Source organism: Coturnix japonica, chromosome 1 (assembly GCF_054131305.1).
Source record: "Coturnix japonica strain WE chromosome 1, WE-NBRP24, whole genome shotgun sequence".
Taxonomy (NCBI): domain Eukaryota; kingdom Metazoa; phylum Chordata; class Aves; order Galliformes; family Phasianidae; genus Coturnix; species Coturnix japonica.
Window position 1 is genome coordinate 55,450,013 of NC_140663.1, and position 12,181 is coordinate 55,462,193.

A 12,181-nucleotide genomic window follows, 5' to 3' on the forward strand; every position below is an offset into this window, starting at 1 on the left:
ATGAAGGCACTACAACTAACAGCGGGGTTAACAGAGGGGTGGGTGCTGGTGACACAGAGACAAACCACAATTGTTATCTTGATTGTTATCAAGATTATGTAACACCAAAAGGCAGACCAGGAAAACAAAGACCTTACTGAAAGCAGGAAGTGAGAACATTTAGATGATAAAGAGCAGAACTGGAGCCACCAAATGCCCAGAGAGAGACAAAGAGAAGCAAATGGACAGTTGTCAAGGGAAAGCTGGATGGAAAGGGGAAAGATTACTGTCAATATCAAATCTAGGCCTACCTCGAAATGTTATAAGCCCATCTGAAAACCAGTTATCCTTACTCAAGGAGTATCTGAAGAGATAAATCCGCACTTTGTAGCTGGTATCCCTTGTCTTCCTGTTCATACAGGTCATTTTGGCCACACAACATTCTCACTTGTTGGTATGACAGGGACTCTTACTGTTGTGAGTTCTACAGTATAAGAGAATGAGTATGAGCAAAACCAGTTTTGTTTCCCTTTCTCCTGCTATGTTGGCAGTGATATCACTCAACTAGCAAAACACATTTAGTCTGATGTTAAACAGACTTAACTGAACAGTACTTGCTTTCATGAAACTGCCTAATGCTTAGCAAAACACACTGGGTCTGACGATAAGCAGAACATTCTTTATCAGCTCAAGAAGCCCAGTATATCACTGTTATCTAAGTCAGTGTGGGGGGCATCTGCAGTATATCATTCTGAAACAACCAACCTGGAAAAAAAACAAGAGGAGGGCAATCTGTGGCCATGAAGAGGAAGACTGCTTACTTCATCTCTGAGGGTCTTGAGATCCCCCCCTCAAAACAACTGAGCATGTGCAAGGAGGTGGGACCCCATGTTAATGATTTTGTGGGGGATTATTATACATATATACATACTGACTGGGAAGACTTTTGCATGTATAACACAAGTAATGAATATAAGCTGAAGCAGCATAGTTTGAGAGGTGGCCTACTGAATAAAGAAAAAGACAGCTCTGGGCAGACCAGCTGTTGCGTAGGTGCTGGTTGGTGATAAATGGTGATAAACATGTTTAGAAATAAAGAAAATATAAGTTTTGTAGTGGTGCACCCATCTAATGTGATAAAGATAATTCAAGAACAGGGGTCAAGTTGTTAGACAGATAAAGTGGTGTCAGGCAGTATGGCTTTGACTGACAATGAGAAAAATACTGATAGATATAAAAATAATTAGTAAAATTCTTTGTGTCATTCAAAAAGGCATGCTCACCCACAGGAAAAGAACATATGCTTTCTCTCAGAGATCAAGTAGTCAAATAGGAAATACAACAACATAGTAATTACACTCTTCAGGTTCTGAGCCAGAGAATACTAAAGCAGGTTATAGACATACAAAAACATTTGATTGCTACTGCACAGAAAGTAACTGAATTACAAGTCTGCAATTTTTGGTAAAAATAGTTGGCCACAACACAACTAATTTTTGATAAATGGGTTGTATTATTATGGAATAGTAGAACATAAGCTCTAAGGGGATTTACATCTTACATCAGTTGCTTCCGAACCAAATGGATCATTGGCCAGGCACTGGGATCTCTGGAAGGAAAGGTGATTTCTTGATAAACAGTTTTTCTCATCCTTTTCTTTCTTTCTTAATTTCCTTCTCTAATTTTAGTTCACTAGAACACAAGCATTAACTTTTTTGCTTCCTTATACTTAGCTAATGCATGATTAGCTTTCTCTGGCAGGGCAATACCACTTTAACTTTGGGCCACATCCATGCTAGTTTCATATCAACTTTTTTACATCAGTAGTGGTTTCTGCTAGGAGACTAACAACAGCTTTGCTGTAGGAAATGTAGGTTCTTTTTGGATTCCACTATGAAAGATGTACACACACTCATGTAAGGTAGATATTTTATTAATATCTCAGAAATGGTGATGGCCAATTGTAGAATCTTCCATTCCTCCTGCTGTTGGGAACCTTGATATGACACAGCATTGGATGGATCTCTGGTCACAGCACAATACTCTGCATAGATCCAACCAATTCTGTGCTCAGCTGTACTCCTGTAAAGCGTTGCTTACAATATAAATTCATCAGCCCCAGTAGCAACCAGGCCTGAAATGTGGACTTGGCTTTAAAGAGTTCTTTGACAATACACTCCAATATTTTTATCACATTAATAAACCTACAGTTCTTGGGATCAATAACATGCAGTTGGTGATTAAAGTCACACAACATTTCAAGCAGACAGAACAATACATTACACAGCTGTTTATGATTGAATGCACATCGATATATTATTACACAGTGATTAAGTACATAATGATTAATTGTATATCTGCTAGGATTAAGCAACAACCTCATAATACTGATGATACAGAAGCAAACAGATGGATTTGAATTTCTGTAGATCACTAGCTCCTCTTAGTGTAGTCTTCCAGGCTGCCCACTAGAAATGATGCTTGTGGAATTCTTGTGCACCAGCAAAATATTTTCTAAGACACCGGCCTATGCTGGAGACATGGGCATATGGTAATTCTATAGTGGTGTAGAGTCATAGGAGACACAAAGCAAGAAACATGAACACGAGCTAGAATGATGTTAGAATTTACTGAGCGGAGGTGGGGACAGGGTATAACTCCAGTATGCACCAGCCTGATGATCAGGGAATAATCCAGTAACTCTCTGGTGTCAGGAAGTGAGTGATTCAACAGTGCAGTGCCAGAAAGATACACTTGAATTAGAGGAAAAGAGTGAGGCAAACTGGTGGAAGAATGAGTATCAGTCCCACACGGGGTAGAGAAGAACATCACCTCCTCCTTACGGAATGAAAGATTGTCTTAGGAAAGGAGAGATGGTGTATAACTCTGGATCAGCAGTTCCTCCTTATCGCTAAAATAATGGAGGTTCTTCTGAGGAACATATGTGAAGAGATTCACATGGGAGCAGATTCTATGATGAGCAGTATAAAGAGAGAGGCCGTGATCAAACAGGAAGGGTGAAAACTTTCAAAATGGCATTGGGAAACACACTTGAGGTAGGTGGAGGTTTTACCTCTTGCATTACTGAGAGTCAAGATGACACCACAGGCAGGGGAAAGAGCAAGTACTTTCGCTACAGAAAATCATAACCATGAAAACTCTCCAAACCAAATTATAGTTTAGAAAGCCCAACACTGTATTACTGCAGTGCTAGGCGTATGAGGGAGTTATCCTTCTAATAGGTACACACAAGAGTGCACTTATATGCATTGCTGTGAGGTAGATTGTGTTTTTGAAGTGGAAGCTTCCAGCATTTTCTGTACCAAGGTGCAGCTCCCCCCGGAACTTATAACCTTCTTGCAATATGAGGTGTTTTCCACAAAAAGCTGCTGAGGCAGAGACTAGCACAAGATAGGGCAAATATGTCAAAAATTTGGGTTTTTTTTTTTTTTTACAAGAATGGTACTGAACAGAGTAAAGCAGAGATTGTAGCTTTCTGACCCAGGTAGAAAAGAGGCTAACATGAGATAAGGCAGATACGCAGAGCAGGGAGAGTCTAGCACAGGACTGAATGAACGTGATAACTTTAAGAAACATTGCCCTCCTATCTTCATAGCAAGGTACAAAACATTAAAACAGTAGGTTGATAACAGACCTTATATGGAATTTATTGCCCACCATCTTTAGGAAATCACATGCTTATGCTAATACATTGTGAAACCGCCTTTGTGCAAGGTACTGAATTGGGCAAAGGGTCTCTGGTGGTCTCTCAGTTTGCCCATGTATTGTACTGATGTTGAGAAACATCCTGCTTTCTTGGCACTCCTATTACTTGCTGGCACCTCTTTGGCACATAGGCTTGCTTATCTTATCTGTACATTGTTCAAACCAAAGGGGTCCTCCCTCTTGCACACAAAGGGGCCAACCCCCACCTGTCTGGAGCACAAAGAGGTCTACGCCCTGAACATCAACCAAAGTGTTTAAGTCTTTGATGTCACTTTTGAGATTCTGTATGGGAAGCCCTATTCCACCAGTAGGATGCAGCATAGAAGTGAGCATATATGAAATGGGTTGTTACCAGAACGCTTGTTCCTTCTGTGGGTATTACCTTCTCTGCACTGGTATTTCAATGTGTGAATCCCTCTACTACTGGAAGCCCCAGCCCACGCCTGGTGATGTGCTATACATCTGTACCTGGAAGGATGAGCTACAAAAATAAAAGGGAAAAGGACCCCTCGTGTCTTGGTTACATACACAGCACTGAAAGTGAAGGGAGTGAGCTCCTGCATCCACTATATCAGAGTGAAGAAGGTGTCTCCAGAGGAACAGTGGGACTGAATATCAGGGAATTAAGAATGAAGATCTCCAGGAAAAAAAATGAACTCATGTACTGCAGCTGAAGTTCGGTAAGTGCAAATGCTAAGTTAGACCATCACTGAGAATCGCTGACATTATTTTGTGTATTAGTATTAAACCCTATATTTTCAGTCTTGTTTTCAGAAGTTCAAATTTATTTGGGATCAGTGATCACTAGAGTAAGTGGGGAAGATATAACATTTTTAAGAGCAGAGGTTAATAATTAACTTAAGACTTGGTAAAGTTTTTGGTGCAAACTATGCTTGGGTAGAAAATATACACATCTGCTTGACTCAGTGAATAGATATAATTATGAATAAGGCCAATTCCCATTGGGATTGCATAGTCATGTGCCTTTATTTTATGGTTCAAGTGGTATAGTGCATTGCACCAAAATACTCCAGAACTGTGGGAATTAGTCATGAGAGGTTTTGATGAAAGGGAAAGAGAAATCATCTGTGTCAGAATACAAGGTCAGAAGAGAGATAATCAAGGCATTAGAAAAGAAGCACCAAGGTGAAACTTAAATGAAAAATTAAAACCTTAAGTCTTAAAGCAGGGAAATAATGTCAGAGGGAACAGCATGAACATTGAAAGGAAACAAGTTGGTCAGACCATTGAAAGATATTTATTGAGCTTATCTTGGTGTGAAGAGGAGTTGAATGGAATGTACTAGCTGCAAATGACATTAGCCTTGAAGAATGATCACAGGAAGAAGAACAGATAGTAGAAATGGCTACCACTTTAAAAAGAAGTGAAGAAGTATTCACATGAATAAACGTACCCTTAGGGTGATTTTGCATTTTTTGGTCTAAACAAGAAATTCTGTGCTAGCTTTGTCAATGAACAGCCAAGCACCCATCTCATGCAGAAATGCAGTAAGCAAATATCTTGCTTCTGCTTCTTTCTCCATCAGCTCTTTGCTCAGATTTTGGGACAACAATATTTGCATAAATAGTACAGAATAAAGGCCACCATAAGTAGCAGTAAAAATAGTTTTGGAGAAAGTTCCTAGAGTCTGTGCCCTGTTGTTAGATCACATTTATTACTCTTTATTACTACACATATCCTAATTACAACCAAGTTATCTGCATATGGTGTATTTCATGTAATGCTGGACACTTGCTCTTTGTTCTCTTTGTTCTCTTTGTTATCCTTAAAACTGATTTTACCCAGCTCCCAAGGCTGCATTCCTTTAGTGACCAGTAATTGACCACCAGGGATTTGTTTATAACCCTGGGGCCTCTGGTATCATCCAATGTCTCTTCTTTCAAGGCCTCAGCTATCATTCTATGTGTGTACTCCTCCACACTTCTCAGTCGTAAAGGGCACTTTCTGCAGAGAGTAGGAACCTGTTGTTACAGAAATTCATTAAAAGTACTATAGCAGTACAGCACACACACACTACAGTAAAGAGTGTTGAAATTGGTTAGGGAACATTATATATATATGTATGTAATTTGATAATAATCTGATTGGAAGGTAGCTGATGTTACAGTTAAACAAACTAAGGCGAAGCCCCAGGCAGACCAAGACAAGCCCAGAAACAGGTAGCACGGGCAAATCCCAGCCCCGAGGCTGCACAGAGTGCAATAATTTCTTAATTACATGCCTTATGTCTTCTCTGATGTAGTTCATCATAATTTTAGAGACAACCTTGATAGCGTTGCCTGGATGTAGAGTCCTAATAGTTTCACCACATTCCAATGCAGTTCCCTTCTAGGGATCTTGACTGGATTACACACATTGTCTTGTTCTAGCATCCATGACAACTCACTTTATTTATCAAAGTTGAAATTATTAATGCATTAAACCTTTTTGCATCTTCTTTTTTCTGATATCTGTATAAGTATGGCATATTTCCACACCTTTTTGATTCATTTCAGCTTATGATGCCATGCCCTTTTTAATGAGAGAAAAAAACATGAATATCCAGCCACTGCAAAAGAACACACTATGCGGGAGAATACATAAAGTTTTGAAGCATGAGTGAGCAACTCTAGCATTAGAAAGATCCAGTTCACTAATGGAAGTTCAACATTGAGTAGAAGATGGTACATTGTATGAGCAGCCCTGAACATGCATGAGGACGAAGTTCTGTAAATGTTGCCAAGTAATCCCAGCATACAGATCCTCAAGTGATCTTTGAGATTGCGTTTGAGACTGAGATTATTGTGAGGAAGGAAAATGGTTCTGGAGATTTCCTTGAGTGAAAAGGTGGTAGAAGTCAGAAGATGAGAAGCTTATTTCAAATAACAATCTATGTGACGAGATGGATAAATAGATGAGATGCTCTGGGAACCATCTGTGGATTAGGTACGTAAAAGCTCATCAGAGGAATAGAAAGCTGAATGAAAGAGTAGTAGACATGCCACTTTTAAAAGTTCCCAGCCTGAGATGTGGTACATTCAGTAACAGCAAATCTCAGTGACCAACAGAAACATGAAGATCAAAAAAGTGTGGAAGAGAAGAGGAATAAATAAGCATCTATTGCAAGATGTTACACAATAACAGGAAATGCACACCATATGTACAACTCCAGAAGTCACTGACAGCTGGAGGCCTCTGCTTTAAGAGTGAAGTAACCATAAATTTACCCTCTAAGGTCTGAGGAAAAAGCAAATGATGCAATTGACTCTCAGTCATCTTGGTCACACAAACTGTACATGGAAGCAGAACTGCGATAGAAGTATTACAGAAGACAGTGAAAAATAAGTGGGAAGGACTGAAATGACCAGTTATCCCTAATTTTAGCAGTTTTAAGAAGCTCCAGTTCATTGGCATTTGGGATTTAGGTCTTCACAGTTTGTTTGTTTTTTAGAATAACATGCCTTTAATTTCACTAGAAACTTCTTCAGAGCAAGATGTTTTAGCCTGACTATGTGAGATGCATGCATCCAGATGGTCAGAGATACAAGAAAAATAAAAGAGGCTTAAAAGAGTAGGAATAATATGAACTAAGGTCCCTCTTTAAATATACATCTATGCAGAGGTGTGGGGTACAGAAGAATTTAAAGGACAAAGAGGAAAGACCATCTGTAAGTACAAATAGGATGGGTCCTCCATCATATCAAATTAGTGAAGTGACAGATTGAAAAAACGGGACATTTATTACATCACAGTTGAAATGTACGCACTACTTAAAACTGCTATTTTATATCCCATTGATATCCATGTTATTCATAGTAAGGGGAGAACTCAGAAGTTTGGTGAGGAGTCAAGGACATGGCTGTTCATCATCTAGTCCCAGTTTATGAAGTGAACCTCATACCATTGCTCATAATCATCAGGTCACAGTGACCTTAGCTCCTAATTATTGCAGTACTGAACTGTTTCAGGGTGCATGTGGATCTCTTAACCTAGAATGCAGACGTCAGAACTAAATCACTCTCATTATATACATTTAGCATATTAATATTTATACAATTTCCATGAAATTCAATCTATTCTCAGAATTGCCATACATATAATTGTCAGGACGAGGCCAAGCCAAGGCCAGGCCATCAACCTGTGGGTTGGCCTGGCTCAGTGGGGTCCTGTTGCGACACTGCTGGGTCAGGAGCTGACGGCACTGGGGGCACAAATGAGGTCATGGTTTGTTGGCTGGTAAGGGAGCACTGGGGGAGCTGGTCAGGAATGGTCCAGTATGGCATGCCCTCATGGCCATGACATAGGTCTAAGTAATAAGAAAATGGATGCAGTTCAACAACACCTCCATTACAAGAGATTTGTGAAAAGAGATTTGCCACCTATTTTTGATAAAGATCGTAGAAATAAGAAGTACATCTGCCTCCACCACTCTGAGAACTATCAAGCATCAATAGGCACCAGCTCTCCTAGTATGAGAGGATCCCACACTTCTCTTTTCTCCACATTATGCCTTATTATCAATTTTCCCTTTCCCAGAAAGCACCTTTTCATACCTTGCCCACACCTTCTTCCTTTCCTCTGACTAGATTGACTAGATTCACTCTGAACACTTGAACATGTAAGAGCAGCCAAACTGGTGTGGTGTCTGAATCACGAGACTTATTAAGAGCAGCTGAGGGAGCTGGGATTGTTCAGAAGAGGAGGCTCAGGTGTGACCTTATCACTCTGTACAACTATCCAAAGGGAATCTGTGGTGAGGTGGAGGTTGGGTTTGTCTCCCATGTAAATAGCAATAGGCCTACAAGGAATGGCCTCAAGTAGCACCAGGGGAGATCCAGGTTGGGTATTAGGAAATACTGTAAATATTCCATGAGAGTGGTCAGGCACTGGAACAGGCTGCCCAGGGAGATGGTGGAATCACTGAACCTGGAGGCATCCAATGTTTAGATGTTGTACTGAGGGGCATGGTTAGTGAGAAATACTGGTGACAGATGGACGGTTAGACTGGATGGTCTTTTCCAACCATCATGATTCTATGATTCCTCCCAAAAAAATGATACTTTTCCTAATTACTTCTTACTTGTTAAACTTACTTTTACTTCTCCTGTTTCTAAATTTGGCGTTTCCAACACTGCTATTTAGACAGTTTTGGCCCAATGCAGTGTTACTGGTGCTTGATTGTATCAGCCTTCCGTGTGGAGTAGCCTTCTACTAGAGGAAACCTCTCAACATAATGATTGTCACTTTTCATTTACATTGTATGCTTTCTAAACAATGGTATGACTTGATTCTTGACTCCTGTACTTTTACAACATGTTCTTCTGTCAACAATGGAAAGCACCAGTGCTTGTTGCACCTAGTTCCTGTTTGCACCATCTGCTTGTCCCAGCTCATTGTACTTGGTTCCTGTTTGCATAGTACTCAGCTTTTGGCTGGGGAGAAGCCATATTTGAGAGTGGAAGAAGGAAGCAGGCATGGCACATAAACAGCACTGAGTTGGGAGGTATGTTCTACCAGCTTGGAATCTGGAGATGGCAAAGATCAAGAATCCCAAAAAGATTAAGCACAAAGTGTCAGAGAAATTGCAAAGCCCTGGGAAACAAAGAAAACCAGCATGTGAGGAGGAGATACAGCAAGCAAACCCAAGCCAGACTGATGTCCACATTAGGCTCCTGATCTCTCCTGCAGTAGGTGGTTGTGAAGTGTGCAAGGATAACTAGATGTATGATGTGGAATTTGTATTAATAAAGAAACAAGTTTGAATTGCTCGTTTACTTTGCATCTGTCCATCTTATGGGTCCTGACTGGCATGTTGTGGTGGCCTGGATAAAAATGTCTGACCTTGCAGCAATTGCTTTTCATATGATACAATCTTCGGTGCTGATTCTGTGTTGGTAGCTCTACCTCAGTCTCTGAAGAGAGGTTTCTGCTTTGTAGTTTCTGTGATTTGTGGTTCCTTGTACTTCCTTAGATCACTTTGATTAATTGCTAATAGACTCTGATGAATCACAATTTGTATAACCAGCCCACAGATAATCAAAGATAACTGATCACTGCACTCTCATGTTCCAGCTTTCTCAAGTGCAGTACTGTTACACTGTTTGTCCTGTTGTCTTCCAGATGCTAGAACAGCAGCTCTCTAAATGTGGTAAATCAGCATCTTGGTCTGTCTCATCACAAGAAATGCTAAATATATTGTTATTATGCTTTGAGTTTGTCTACCGGACTATCTGGGCACAACAGTCTCATTTCCCCTACCATGGCTCTGTTACTTCCATTTATTTTTAGAATTCCTTTTCCACAAGGCAACATAGGAATTTGCACAAGAAATTCTGAAATTGCTTGAATAAAGTAGGAGTGATGCATTGTTATCCAAGGTCCACCTGGATCCCAGTGCAACCTAGTCTGGGTTTTATCCATTAACCAGACACAAAGAGAATGAAGTCATCATAAGATAAGAGTAGAGGGGATAAATGAGCTGGCCTGGAGCCAGAAGATAACAAAAGGAAAACAAAAGGATTGCTGTGACTCAGCAATGATGTTGCATAAGACCCACCCAGAGGCGTTAGATCACAGTAACCAGTGGCTCTTAAAGGCTGTGTATAGATGTGCCTATGTCCTCAACAGTGAAGAGGTTCATAGAGCACAAAGAGGATTTTGTAGCCGACATACCTTATCTCACAGGTCAGTTCCATATTCTACATGTCAAACCAAGCTGTTTGGGCGCTCATTCTGATTCTTATGTGGGTGAGAATGCACGTGAGTGAATTGCAAAGCTTAACAGAAATCACTATATCTGGCAGGAACAAACTTTGCTTTCCTAAGAGTTACTCACTTCACAAAATCTAAGGTGAGGCCTTCTGAACACATCATAGTCTTCTGACAGTGTTGTTATTTGTAAGAACTGTACTATACCGTATTTTCTTCTCGCAGTAACTCACCTATTTTTTATGCTTTATCTGCTGGATCTTGGACAAAGCTCTCAGAAATATGATCTGACTTTTGGGTGGTCCTGTGTAGAGCTAGGGGTTGGTCTTCGTGGTGTTCGCGTTGTCCCAATTCATTCCTGGTGTACAGAGTGGATACATTCACAGGACTAATTTGCTGATATTTATACAGTTTTCAATGAAACAGCCCCAGTAGCTACTAGCTTAGCTACAAATTGTCTCTGGCTACGTCTCGTGTCAATCCTTCTGTTTGCACGAGCTCTGTGCTGTGTTCAGAGATTCACACAGGGAGTGAGGGTGGGGCATTACTTCATTATAACGCTCATCACATCTCATTATTCCTTTCTGGGCGTGTAACTGCACAAGCATTTTGGCCTTCGTGAACCATGGGTTACTTCAGGTTGCACTTATTCCTGCTTCAGCCTGCCTCAACCGGTTTTGTCTGGTTTCAGTTTCAGTTTCAGCAAGGCCTTCACGTGGCCTTCAGATCATCATCCATTTTTTGCCTGGAGCTGTTGGGGAACTTCCTTCTTCCTTCCTGAGTGCATTCCTGAATGCATTCCTGAGTACCCTCCTGGGGCCCTCCTGATAAGATAGAGAGATAGTGCCTTTACAAAGAGAAACCTTGTAATATTCCAAGGGGTGTGCTGCTAAAGCTTATCAGTGCCAAACAGAATGCGAAACCAGAAGAAAACACAGGAGCTGACTAACACCGGCCTGTGAACTTTGAGCAGAATGTTCAGGCTTAATAGGTTCATAAATATTAACTTCTTTGCCTTGGGTGGCAGTTAGTGAATTACACGTGTAGCATATGATACATTGTTGGGGGCAGGGGGAGGCACATACTAATGGAAGCGGTAGCTGACTAGAAAGTGTGCAACCTCAGAATACTTTAGCCACAGAGGAAAGGAGGAGGATGAAAGCAGTCGAGAAGTACGTATAAAAGGAGGCTGTTGTTTTGAGAGCCCAGTAATCGATAACAATAAACACTTGATGATCATCAGATTTCCACAAAGCCTGGCACACAGTCATACTATTTCTTGAGGTGTCCATCGTTTTCCAGGAACTCTGCCCATTTTCTTTTCTTTATGTGGTTTCTTTCTTGCAGAACTGGAGTTGGAGGTCGCACATTCTCAGCGCGGTGGTTTCTTAGGCACCTTTCAGTCACAACAACATAGATGTTCTCACTCATCGCAAACACAGGCTCATCTTGGTTCCTCTTGTAGTTTCCTTGCTCTCTTCAACCTATTGTGGTTTTGGTACCTTACACAATCAGCTACGTTGCACCCTTAGCACCTACAGTTATTGCAAGGCGCAGTTGTGAGAGGCCCCCAGGGGTATGCTCAGCAGGCTGGACGTTTGTTCAAACAAAGGATCGAGCTGCTCTGCTCTGTCTCCCCTTTTAAACGTTCACCTTTCCTAATTAAACGAGATTTGAGCACGCGGTGCATCCTTCCAGCCCCCGGCTGCAACATAGCGACCCGAGGAGGCCACCGAAGGCACTACCGGCCGCGCTCAGCCTCCTCCTC

At 41.0% G+C, this 12,181-nt stretch overlaps 2 long non-coding RNA genes across 5 annotated transcripts in view; one reads left to right on the plus strand and one right to left on the minus strand.

The window, feature by feature from the left end:
- Positions 1-12,161, minus strand: part of LOC107315656 (uncharacterized) — a 29,742-nt gene extending 17,581 nt beyond the window's left edge. For 2 of the 4 annotated variants that reach the window (XR_014943764.1, XR_014943759.1), the window contains exons 1-2: positions 10,647-12,158; positions 291-463 (exon numbers count right to left, since the gene is read on the minus strand). This is a non-coding gene — a long non-coding RNA (uncharacterized LOC107315656). Of the gene's footprint in view, positions 1-290; positions 464-10,646 lie in introns of all 4 variants that reach the window. The other 2 variants (XR_014943760.1, XR_001556005.3) reach the window with 2 other exon arrangements.
- LOC146762426 (uncharacterized) lies at positions 3,158-9,468 on the plus strand. Its single transcript, XR_014943776.1, has 2 exons — positions 3,158-4,385; positions 6,222-9,468. It is a non-coding gene; the product is annotated as an uncharacterized LOC146762426 (long non-coding RNA).
- Positions 12,162-12,181: the final 20 nt, after the last annotated feature.